Genomic DNA, 13,655 nt, shown 5'->3' on the forward strand with positions numbered 1-13,655 from the left:
CCACACAGACAGCTACCTGCTTTCTGGCCCCTTCTCACACAGTGGGCTACCTACTTTGGGTCCTCTCTTGCTGTCGAGAGCTTTTCTGTTGTTCAATAAAATGATTCTCTGCCTTGCTCACTCTCCAGTGTCTGCATACCTCATTCTTCCTCATTCTTCTTGGTTGCAGGACAAGAACCCAGAACCTGCTGAATAACAGGAGCAAAAAAAATTTGTAACATATTCCTGACCAGCTCACCAAGCTGCAGGGGGCGAGGATGACAGGAGCTGTGACCCTTCTGGGGGCCCAGACCTTGGGACTCTCTGAGCCAGAGCTGTAATGCACCACTGTTCACTAAGCCACAGGCAGCAGGAATGAACGAGTTATAATACATCCCCACTTGCTGAGCTGCAAGCAGCGGGAAGGAGAAAGAGAGTTGTGGCATTCCCTGGTGTCTCAGACCTCAGGACTCCCCTAGCAGAAGCTGTGACACCCAGTTGGTGCCCTGTACTTGCTTGCATTTCTGAGTTTTCCAGCACCACCGTGTTCCCCCTCGTCTGAAGGCCCACACCCAGCTGTGGAAGCCACTTTGGGCACATCTGGTCCCACTATGGGCTGTGTGCAGAGCTATGGTGATCATGGAATCTGAGAATGAGCCAACAACAGCCTGCCAGGCCAAGGGGGCAGAGCAAGCCCAGAGGGACTGAGCAAAGCCAGGGCAGAGTACCAGCCACTGAGGTTTTCAGCTGGCAAAGCAGCACCAAAAGAATCCTGTGTCATCATCGTGTTACAACTTTCTTTGGACAGTTTCCTAACTTCATTCCCTGTCTCTATATTTCACTTATAATCAAAACTCTATGTCATCCATAGATCAATTTTTCTAAAATGCAAATGAAATCATGTCTTAAGATGTTATGTAAAGACCTTTTATAAAATAAATTTTTTTCTATATTATGATTATTTTTTATTGTAGAGATGGGGGTCTCACTATGTTGCCTAGGCTTAAAAGCCTTTCTTACTGATATCTGAAAAGGGTGAAGTTTTAATATGACACCCCGGGCCTGTGCCTAGTTCTAGAGTCTCATTTTGAGTGTCTCTTCCCCATGGATGCTATAGTTCAGCAAACTTAAAATTGAACTGCCCCAAACTCTCTCACTCACCTCTCTGTTTTACTTAAGTGCAGTTACTTATTTTCTTTGCAATATTCTTTTTTGTTTCTCTTTCTTTCTTTCTTTTTTCCCATTCACCACTGATCAGAAGGCAGGAATATTTTCTTTCTTGATTGCCCTTTTTAGGAAATCAACTTGAGTTTCAATCCTAACTTTGTACTCCAGTCAGTTTGTTGTCTCTTTTAAAATGTTTCCGGCTGGGTGTGGTGGCTCATGCCTGTAATCTCAATGCTTTGGGAGGCTGAGGCAGGAAGACTGTTTGAGGCCAGGAGCTCAAGACGAGCCTGGGCAACAAAGTGAGGCCCCATGTCTGCAAGAAATGTTTAAAAATAAAATAAGATACAGAGAAAACAAGATGGTTACCTCTGAAAGAGGTAACATGCTCTATAAATCAGAAGTATGACTAGAGGTGTGAGGTATCCTGGAGGTATGAGTGGATTTATCTGCCCGGTATGGCCCAATTCTCTTTGCTGTTATTAAAGCAGGAAATCAACATGACTCAAGTTTAGCACCAGGTGACGTAGGTTTTATGTGGCAAGATGACTAAGCTAAACCTGATCATCATGTGTGAAGCCAATGGCTGCTGGTCTTTACTTCTGTATCAAACCTGCTGCAATGCTTTATAGTAATGGCTATGTACTTCCTGTACACTGTCTCCTTCAGTGTTATGTCTCTTTCCAATACTCAGAATGGAATGGAGTTTAGGGATTGCTAAATTTTTAAATTTTTTGAGAAAAATTGCTAAAATTTTTGAGACAGGGTCTCACTCTGTTGCCCAGGCTGGAAGGCAGTAGCACCATCACAGCGCACCTCAGCCTTGACTTCCAAGTCCCAGGCTCAAGTGATCCTCCCTCCTCAGCCCTACAGGCATGTGCCACTGCACCTAGCTAATTTTTAATTTTTTTTTTGTAGACTTCCTAATTTGCCCAGGCTGGTCTCAAACTGCTGAGATCAAGCAACCCTCCCACCTCAGCCTCCCAAAATATTGGGGCATGAGCCAATACACCTGACCAAGATATTCTTCACTGCACTCCATGGGACCATACCTCCTGCCCAGGGAGAACTCCTTGGCTCACAAAAGATAAGAGTGCACTCTCCATGCCTAGCTTCTTTTTTTATATTTATTTATTTGTGACGGGTTCAGGGTTTGCTGCCCAGGCTAGAGTGCAGTGGTGCAGTCATGGCTCGGTGGCTCACTGCAGCCTGGACCTGGCAGTCTCAAGCAATCTCCCATCTCAGCCTCCTGAGAAGCTGAGACTACAGGCGCAGGCCACTACGTCTGTCTAATATTTGTGTTTTTATTTTGTAGAGATGGGAGTCTCTCTATGTTGCCCTGGCTAGTCTCAAACTCCAGGGCTCAAACATTCCACCTGCCTTGGCCTCCCGAAGTGCTGGGATTACAGACATGAGCCACCGTGTCTGGCCCTACAGTTGGACTTCACAGGTCTGAAACTTCATTTTATTCAAGAGCTATTCTTAATATGATAGTTTGTGGTTTAAGATTATGGCTATTAACCTTTATTAAAGACAGAATTTTCTTCTGTTTTCTAAAAAGTCTTTTTTTTTTTTTTTTTTTTTTTTTCCGTATTCTCTTGGCTTTAAAGAGAAGAGCAGTGTAAAAATGGCTAGCCTGCCCCTTTAACTGCAAGTTCCCCTTAAATCTTACTTTCGCTTCCACTGTTGCTGAACCTCCTCTCTGACAAAGGTCTAATGACTTCCTAATTGACAAATCAAAAACTGCCTTCTCTGCTGACAGCCTCTACACTGAAAGTTCTGGTTCCTATCACTTCTTTTATAGTGCAAATCTCAGTTAATTTCTATTCTCATTCTCCTTTGTCTCCTCTCTTCTCTTTCAATCTCACTCTACACTCTTTTCCTTGGGCTACTAAGGAGAAACATATCCCTTTATTTTTATACTTGTAGCAGTTTTCGTACTGCTCTTAATAACCCTTAGCACAGGCTAAGTTCTCACTTTACCTGTACACATGATTACCGCTGTCGTTTGTTTGTATGTATTGCTCCAAAATTCATATGATGGAACTTAATCCCCTAGGTGGTGGTATGAAGAGGTGGGGTGCTTCGGAGGTCATTAGGCTATGAGAATTCTGCCCTCATGGATAAGATTAATGCCCTTTTAAAAAATGCATCATAGAGCTGCCTCTCTGCTCCCATGCCTTTTACCATATGAGGAAGCTAGACTGCATTCTCTCTGAGGAATGAGCCTTTTCTTTTCTATTCTCCTTCTACCATGTGAGGACACAGCTTTACCTCCTTCTCCAGAGGATGCAACCATAAGGCACCATCTTGGAAGTAGAAAGCAGCCCTCACTAGACACCAAATCTGCTAGCACTTTTGATCTTGGATTTCCCAGACTCCAGAACTGTGAGAAATAAGTTTTTATTTTTTTATAAATGAGCCAGTCTGAGGTGTTTTGTTACAGCAACACAAACGGACCAAGACAATTACCTTTTTTACCAGAATATTTGTTACTTGAGCATGAAGTTTTATCTTTTTTTACTGCCTTTTATATAGGAGGTAATCAAATATTTCCTGAATTCAGGTTATTAAAATTATATAATGAATTAGATATATTGCCACTGTGTTGTCTCTTTTCACCAAAATCTACTAATAAATAGTTATGTTAAGAAATTAAATATATTGCCAGGCGCGGTGGCTCACGCTGTAATCCCAGCACTTTGGGAAGCTGAGGTGGGCAGATCACAAGGTCAGAAGTTCAAGACCAGCCTGGCTAAGAGACCAGCCTGGCCAATATGGTAAAACCCCATCTCTACTAAAAATACAAAAGTTAGCTAGGCGTGGTGGCGGGTGCCTGTAATCCTAACTACTCGAGAGGCTGAGGCAGGAGAATTGCTTGAACCCGGGAGGCAGAGGTTGCAGTGAGCCAAGATTGCGCCATTGCACTCCAGCCTGGGTGATGGAGTGAGACTCCGGCTCAAAAAAAAAAAAAAAAAATTTAAAAAAAAAAATAAATAAATAAATAAATAAATTGTATTAAAGTGTCACAAATTAAAATCAACACCAAAAATAAAAGCATTATGACAATGGACTAGAAAATTTAAAAACAATAAAACCAAAAAAACAAGAACAATATGCCTGAGTAGCAGTTTATCGTCTAGATCTAGCATGAGTTTAACTTGGGCTCTTAGCACAAGTAGCCATAAATTAAGTAGACAAAGAGAAAGCTATTCCACACAAACAATATTTTTAACAGGTTAAGTTTAAAATCCTTTAATATGCAAGGACTTATTTTTGGTTTCAAATAGAAAAGCATGTTGAAATATAATGTTTTTTAGTCATTGGTCAGAAAATTTATTTTAGTCTAATTTTCACTAACAAAATTTTACAAGTAAAACATGACAGAGGTATGCAATTTTAATTAAAGATTTAAAAAATCCACCAGAATAAAACAAACTTTTCTTAAAAGAAGCCATCACATTAAAGAAACCATCACATTAGGCCAGGTGCAGTGGCTCACGCCAGTAATCCCAGCACTTTGGGAGGCCAAGGTGGTCAGATCACTTGAGGCCAGGAGTTCGAGACTAGCCTGGCCAACATGGTGAAACCCTGTCTCTACTAAAAATACAAAAATTACCCGAATGTGGTAGTGTGTGCCTGTAATCCTAGCTACTCAGAGGGCTGAGGCACAAGAATCACTTGAAACCGGGCAGTGGGGTTGCAGTGAGCAAAGAATGTACCACAGGACTCCAGGCTGGGTGACAGAGTGATTATTCTGTCTCAAAAAAAAAAAAAAAAAAGCCATCACATTAACAAGAATGCCCCCCAGTATTATTAAACTCTAGCTGTAGAAGCATAATGAAGAGGAAATGCTTTACCAGCACTTCTTTCCTCATTGTCACATCCCACAGCCTACTCTCTCAAAAATGAAGTTGCTTCTGTGACCAGCAATCTCAGGGATGGTAGGAGAAACATATACACACACATACCCGCAGAGAGTTATAACTAATCCTTTCCACTGCATGTCCACAAAAAAGACTGTGTTTACATTTTCAACTAGAGATCATATGAAAAGCTTATTCTTTGCAACTCTGTCTCTTAGCTTAACTGTTGACCCAAAGTCTTTGTTTATCAAATGAATCCAACTTGTGTTGTATGAGATATCCCTATTGTGTCTATTACTCTTTCTTCTTGTGCTCTCTGTCTTGAATACAGTACAATTACAGTACAGAACAATAAAAGAGACACTTTCCTTTATATTTGCGAGAATACAGCCTATTGACATATGGCTTACAAAACAATTACGAGTACACTTACAGTGCTCATTGAATTAAGAGGGTTAGCTCAGTTTGGAAAACCCTAGCATATGTATAATTTCTAAATCTGTAATATCTAGTAATCTACTTGATAAATTAATTGAATTTACGATTAATGTAATAAAAGTCCATAGTTGATCTGAAATCTTCCAAGAAAAATAATTATTTTAAATTTATATTTAGTCTATTAGATCTCCAGAGAACATGATTAGAATTGAGCTCTTCAAAATATTCTGAAATTACATCCTCATGGAATGGCAAGAGGTAATAATTGTTCTGCTTGGGGAAGTCAGAGAGGGTTCCAGAGCAGAGTATACACACATGAACCTAGTCCCTCTCATTTGCTTACTGTAGACATTACTAATAAATCTCACACTTCATTCTTTTCCTCTGTTCCTAGATGTGGTCTTTCGTTTCCTCAGCAGAATACTCCTGGCATGAACTTTAAGGAATGGAATGTTGTCTACCATTCCTCTGTAGAATGAGGTCTACCAACCTTGGCTGAGTGTACACAATCCTAGGAAAATGTACATCTTGGACTAATCTGATTTAGTAAGTGAATATAAAATGCTCCCCAGGACACCTTGCTAGTAAAGACTCCAACTAAGATTAGAGGATGAATTAACAGAACCAAGAATGGACATTGGAGTGGGAATTTACCCACTAGCAATCTACTTTAATGATTATTTACTGCTGGAAAGAATGTAGAAAAGTAGGAATTCCACTTTGCACTCTGTTCCAGTACAGCCATTATAAATAACTTTATGCAGTTTATTGACATGAAATAGGAACATACCCAATGTCCCAGCAATTTTACTCCTGGGTATATATCTATTGTTTTTTCCCCACATCAGTTTTTTAAAGTGTCTCACCAGACCTCCTTGAGACTTTTAAGACTTTTTGCACCAACCTAATATCTAAAGAATGCAGGCAAGCATTGGAAATCCAAGAAATACCTACAGCATGAGCTCTTGGGGGTCTTATCTTTGAGCTCTAGGACTGAGCTGAGTCTCCGATTCAAATTTCCAGGATCTGTGCTAGGAATTTTGTCTAGGAAGCTAGGAAGAGCTCCCCTCAAAAGCTCTCAGTACCTCTTTAAATAGTAAAATCAGGCTTATCCAATGGGTTAAGACAGTCATCAATAAAGAAGCTAACTTTGGGCTTGGCGCGGTAATGCATTCCTGTAATGCCAACACTTTGGGAGGCCAAGGCAGGCAGATTGCTTGAGTCCAGGAATTCAAGACAAGCCTGGGTAACACTGCAAAACACCATCTCTACAAAAACTAAAAAAATTAGCTAGGCATTGTGGTGCATGCCCGTAGTCTCAGCTAGTCCAGAGGTGGACGGATTGCTTGAGCCTGAGAGGTCGAGGTTGCAGTGAGCTGAGATCCTGCCCCTGCACTCCAGCCTGGGTGACAGAGTGAAAGGAAGCCAACTTTGGGTGTCTAGAAAAGTTTCAAATCCTGAACAGAATATCATGAATTCCATTGCCCTTTCCTTAGCAAAGGGTCAAAAACCAGACTTCTAGGCACCTCCAGAGATACAGAGAGAGCTCTTCCAGTCTAGCTGGAAATCAGCCCTACCTGTACTGGATCCTGTAGAAACACTTCTTTTTTTTTTTTGGAGACGGAGTCTCGCTGTCACCCAGGCTGGAGTGCAGTGGCCGGATCTCAGCTCACTGCAAGCTCTGCCTCCCGGGTTTATGCCATTCTCCTGCCTCAGCCTCCCAAGTAGCTGGGACTACAGGCGCCTGCCACCTCGCCTGGCTAGTTTTTTGTATTTTTTAGCAGAGACGGGGTTTCACCATGTTAGCCAGGATGGTGTCGATCTCCTGACCTCGTGATCCGCCTGTCTCGGCCTCCCAAAGTGCTGGGATTACAGGCTTGAGCCACCGCGCCCGGCAACACTTCTTCACTTACAAAGAGAAATGTGGGCTATTGTCCATATAAGCATGCTTTCCATAACAAGGATTAGAAATGTTAAATATAAGAAAATGAATAGACACAATATGTGATATGCATATGATGGAATACTATAGAACAGTAGAAGGAATAATATCTATCTATATCGACAGAGATATCAAAAGTAAAATATTCAGTAAAAACCACAATCATGACATTTTCATATGTAGTGCATAATGCAATTTTGATCATAAAACATACAAGCATATACTATATATTATTCAAAAATCCCCATGGATATAAATAATGTCATGGACAGTGGTTTGGGAAGAATGCAGATTATGAAAGAAATAATCAATGCTTATTCTAAGAGAGAATGGGATTAGGAATGGATCAAAGGAAAGAAAATAAGATATATGTGTGCATGTGTTTGTGAGAGGAAGAGAGAGAGATTGAGGGAAAGAGAGGAAGTGGGAAGACTTCCACACAACATGGTCCTCAAAACTGCAATAATAGACAATATAATAAAAGAAAAGCAAAATAATCATAGCTGGGATTAAAAGGAGACATATTTCTGTGGATAAGAAGTAGAAAAACAACAACAAAGCAGTGAGTAGGTCTGAAGTTATGGCGCTAAAGAGCTCTGGATCTTGGTGAAAAGAAAAAAAGATACAAGTTTGGCTTCTGTAGGAGACAGAAGTGCCTCTTACAAGTTAGGCTACTGGAACTATGACTGTTACTTTTGAAAAACAGAGTTGAGTGGGTGGGCATGACTTGAGTAAGGCAATTAGAATTGGAGGAGAGAGAGAATATTAATAATCACATGAAATTGTTTCTTAAGTCTACAAAGTAAAATTCCAAATTATATTAAGTAGCATAACACTTGGAAAGACATACACAATGAGTAAGCACTCAGATGATAAGTTTCTTCCACATCAAATTACGGTCAAAAGAATAAGTGTGTCTTAGCTTACTTAGGAAGTAAAAAACAGAAAGATTGAAACAATAAAATATGAGTATAAAAGAAACATCAATTAAAATCTTGATAATAAAAATGTAGACATTAAAATGTACATAGATATAACTTCAGGCTGAGCACAATTGGATAGAGAATTAGTAAAGACTAGGACTTTAGTTGCACTTCAATAAAGCATGTAGGTTGACCAAATAACATACTTACTGTATTTATTATTTGATTTCTGTCATCCCCAATCTTTTTCCCCCTGAATGGAGCTCACAAAATGCCCTTTTTTTGGTTGGAGGATCTCTCTCGTCCATAGTCCTCCATAGTGATACTTCAGCAATCTGTTCTAGTTGTTGTTTGGTTTTAATTCGATCCATTTCTCCTCTAATGGGTGTAGAACAACATGGTTTTGATTATTTGCATATCAATAGATAGCTTTATTTGCTCTGACAGATGAATGATTCAGGACTGGGTATAGAGTCTTGAATTACAATCCTTTTTTCTCTCTCCCTTCTCTCTCTCTGTCTCTCTTGTTTTTTTTAAGTGAGAAGTCTTTTTAAAATTGGGGTACCTCCTTTTATTGGCATAAGAATGAAAGTTCTAGATTAATCATATCGTTGCTTTATTTTCACAATGGATTTTTTTTTCCTCAAACTTTTTTCAGACTAAACAGACTTATTTGTAAATAAAGTCCTTGTGCGTTAAAACTGCTTCCCAACCCACAAGGTTACACTTACTGTTAACTTCTCTAGATACAATTTTATTTACTCATTTTATCCAATATACAAAAATTTACTTTTTGCCAGCAGTTAAAAAAAGAGAACCATGAGGTTCTCAAATGACTTTCCACCAAGTCACCAAAATCAATTTACCAATATCCAAACTTTTTGAAGCAATGACAATTTCTGTTTTCCAAAAAACATATTTATAGACTGAAATTCAAACTCTACATTGCCACCAGTATAATTATGCAATAGCATACAAAGCCTTAGGAAAGAGGACATAATTCATTACAAAATATTTGTGATCAAGAAAATATTGCCTGCCTTTAAATAAATAGAAGGGGCAGAAAAATAAATATGCTTGAAGACGATCATTTTCACAAGTAAACAAAAAATACACATTTAAAAAACAAAGCAAAAATATACTTGAACTTCAAAATGACTCTGGCAGTGCTTGGGCAAAATTTGTTATAAAGCAAGGCCGTCTTAGACTTCTTCTCTCTCCCAGTGTTTAGTTAAGAAAATAGCAAAAGAGCCTTGTAGAGAAGGATTTCACCAAGCTGAATCCATGATAGGCATAGCCATTGGAAAAAGACTGCAGTAGTAAGTTTGGCCTATTATTGGCCTATTATTGCTAGCAAAACCATTCCACCGAATAACCTACCTTTTTTTTTTTTTTTTTTTTTTTTTTTTTTTAAGAGATAGGGTCTTACTCTGTCACTCAGGCTGGAGTGCAGTGGTGCAAATACAGCTCATTGCAGCTTCTACTTCCCGGGCTCAATCCATCCTCCTGCCTCAGCCTCCAGAGTAGCTGGGACTACAGGCATGCACCAACATGCCCAGCTAATTTTTGTGCTTTTTGTAGAGACAATGCTCTGCTATTTTGGCCAGGCTGATCTCAAACTTCTGAGCTCAGGCAGTCCACCTGCCTCAGTCTCCCAAAGTGCTGGGATTACGGGCATGAGCCACACCATGCTCAGCCCTAATTGCTTTTTTTTTTTCCTTCCTGTTTGAACAAAGAAATTCTCAAAATACCAAATAATGCAGGTCAAAAATAACTCTATCTAACTGCTACCAAAGAGCAATTCTAGGTCCAACGGGACACTTGAAAGCTGAAGGGTAAAATATGATGTAATTTTTTTTAATGCAAGCCCAAGCCTACTTTCAGTCAATATGAATTACATTTATCTGGATCTCCACTTCTTTTTCAAATTCATTTTTACACCATGAAAGTATATTATTTGTTTGATTCTGTTTCTCTAATTTCTCTCTCTCTTCCCTACTGGCTTTTTTTGGTCTCTGGGGTCCCTAGAGATCTCCTTCAGTGCCAGCTCCAATTCTCTTTGTTCCAGACCAGGTTTGGATGTCTCCCTAGTTTCCATTTTCTCTGCACCCTACTGAAATTCCAACACACAACTACAGCAGGAGGTAAACAATGCAGCAAAAATAACACATTCTAGTTAAAGTCTTTAAATAGAGGATTTATCTTAGAGGATTCTTCGTTGAAAGCAGATCAGCAAAGTTCTATGACTATGGTTCTGAAAAAAAATCCTGAGTTAAAAAGGCAGCCTGTCAAAATAGGCTGCTGTCTATATTAGAAATTACACAATAATTATGTCAAAAAGCTGTAATGCAAAGAAAAGTTCTCTCTCTCTTTCTTTCTTTCTTTCTTTCTTTCTTTCTTTCTTTCTTTCTTTCTTTCTTTTTCTTTCTTTCTTTCGTTCCTTTTTTCTTTCTTTCTTTCCTTCTTTCTTTCTCTCTTTTTTCTTTTTCTTTTTCTTTTTTTTTTTTTTGAGACAGAGTCTTGCTCTGTCGCCCAGGCTGGAGTGCAGTGGTGTGATCTTGGCTCACTGCAACCTCCGCCTCCTGGGCCCATGCCATTCTCCTGCCTCAGCCTCCCGAATAGCTGGGACTACAGGTGCACGCCACCACGCCCTGCTAATTTTTTGTATTTTACTAGAGATGGGGTTTCACCGTGGTAGCCAGGATGGTCTTGATCTCCTGACATCGTGATCCTCCTGCCTCGGCCTCCCAAAGTGCTGGGATTACAAGTGTGAGCCACCACCACGCCCAGCCAAGAAAAGTACTTCTTAAACAAACAAGCAAAGTCTTTAACATTTATCATCAACCCCACCGTAAAATATTGCACATGATATTCAGTCTTCTAATTTTGTCTCTAAGGGGATCAAAAAAGAAAATAAAAAGTCTGTTCAGACCGTCAAGTTTAACTTGAAAGTATAATGCCTGAGTCAGATGCTCATTCTAGTTCAATGCAGTGCCCAAACAGCAGAAACAGTTGCTGAAGAACATGACGAGTGATGGAGAAGAATGCTGCGTGTCAATCACAAATCCTCCAGATGAGAAGGAGCTGGTCCGGCAGGTATAACACAGGTGGGGAGCCCACACTACTCGAAGGACTTTGGAAATGTGCATTGCATCAAGTGGCTCGGTATAATCCCAATCATGGTATCATTTGGGGGAATTTCACCTTTCAAAAGATCTCTTCATCTTCTGCCATCTCCTTTTTCATAGACTTCTTAAACTCCTGAAGTTCTTTGACACTTATGTCTTCCCATATGTGATAAATAGAATCAATGACTTTGACTGCTTAATCACACAAGGATCAAAGGAGAAGGCGGCGTCCAATGGGTTGGTGCATGTTCACACTGAGTCCCCTTCACCGGTATTTCTGGCCTTTGTTCCTCTCACCTATAGTGTAGCAGACTCAATGATATTTATTTGTGACAGCAGCAAATAAGTTAACCACAGAGGGCAGGCAAATCTTCAGAGGATTTAGCTGACTAGTCACCATCCCTTAAAAATGTAGGCATTGAAGACATCTCAAACCTTCTTTCATGTTTACACTTAAAAGCTGCTTGTGTCTAAAAACAAAGGTGTGGAACATAGCTTGGAAGGCTGAGTAAAATGTCTGATGGAAAGCAATATCACAAAAAGCCTTCATTCTCAGATCCTGGTTACTAAGGTATTTGTGTGGCCAGTTAACCAAAACACCTAGGCATGATTTTACAGTTGAAATGAGAGGAATGCATTTAGTTCTTGCCAAAGAGCTTCCAATATAATTTCTAGCAGCTCACCTGATGATAGTAGGATTATTTGGATCCTGCATTGTTTTTCCCAGAGATGCTCTAAAAATGCTTCTGAGAGTCCCAATTTTAAGCTATGGAGGTAAAACATGAAAAACTGTACATGACAGGAGGCAGGGACGGGCAACAGGAGTTTGCCAAATATGTTTATCAGTTTTTGATATATTACAAATCCTTTATTTTGTTATCAACCTTAACATGTATTATACATACCAGACATACTTCACGTACAGAAAAAGCAAAGACAGCAGGATGTCCAGGCATTCAGCTGCAGGGTGCACCATCAGAACGAGCCATTTGGAGTCAGCCTTAGAAACAGTCCCTTCATCTTTGTTCATATTAAACAATCATTCCATGGAATCTGTCCCACCACAAGTTTGACTGCTGTTTCCTCAGCATCTTCAGTATCCTGCCAGAATGCATTCACATCCAACTTGAATAGATTTTTTAATAATAAGCTTCAGAATTTCGTTCCTCAAAGTTGGAAAGTATATACTAATCTTTAGTAAGTTATGAATGTAACATTCCAATATTCTCTCCAATTGAACAAATGGAAATGTTTCTACCAGTATTGGCACAAACAACACAGTCCCAGTGGGACATATCTTGGTATTATTTGTAAGGTTGTATGACATGTGTCAAAATTTGCAGGAAGAAAATCACCTCCATCATCAGAATCTGAAACATTTACATGGCTCTTCTTAATGATCATTCAGGGAGGGTACCCCAAGTGGGAAGCAATTATGCTGAGACTTGGGCTAAGGAAGACAGTCTGTTGATACAAGATTACCCAGAGAAGCCAAATACTCTTCCACCACTGTTTGATTTCTATTCAACCAAGCCAATCTCAATGTAATATTGAGGAGCTGCTCAAAGTCTTTTGCCAAGTCCATGATAGAAGAGCAAAATTCTCACAGCCAGTTCAAGATCTGGTCATCCTTTATGTCTGGATCTCACAGCTGGCTCTTCAACAGCTTAAAGTTATCTGTTTCACTCTTTGTACTTCCGCAAGACTTCTGTCCCCGTTCCATCCAGATGAACAATTTGTCTTGAGCGAGAGCTGGAAAAGTAATTCTTGAAGGGAAGCATATCTGAAATACTGGTCCATGACATACCCAGCTTCTTGACCACAGAAGCTGAAGCCTCTGCTTCCCTGGCAATCGTGTGAGAAGCAGCCTGGCTGTCCTGGGGCTTAAAGTGATAGCTGTGCCTGGCCTGGAAGCCCTTTCTCTTGATTACTATGTTACAACCTGACATTGTTCAGCTATTTGCTTTATATAATGAATCCTTTTAGGGAGAATTGTATCCGACTTCTAAAATTCATTATTTAAGAATTCATTATTATTGCAGTAGCTCACTTTAAGTTCTTTGTTAAATTTCAAGTTTTAATTTCCCCCCACTGTTCAAAACATACTTAAATGCACCTATAGATAAAATCATAATAAGCCTGCATAAAATATTATAAAGAAACCAGAAATAGATACAGAAAAAAATCCCACCTATAGCTTATATAAATCTGCTTC

The 13,655-nt window shown here is 39.6% G+C and overlaps 1 pseudogene; it reads right to left on the reverse strand.

The window, feature by feature from the left end:
* Positions 1 to 12,335: 12,335 nt before the first annotated feature.
* LOC105545692 lies at positions 12,336 to 13,389 on the reverse strand (annotated as a pseudogene).
* Positions 13,390 to 13,655: the final 266 nt, after the last annotated feature.

This window comes from Mandrillus leucophaeus, unplaced genomic scaffold, assembly GCF_000951045.1.
Source record: "Mandrillus leucophaeus isolate KB7577 unplaced genomic scaffold, Mleu.le_1.0 Scaffold336, whole genome shotgun sequence".
NCBI classification, from domain to species: Eukaryota; Metazoa; Chordata; class Mammalia; order Primates; family Cercopithecidae; genus Mandrillus; species Mandrillus leucophaeus.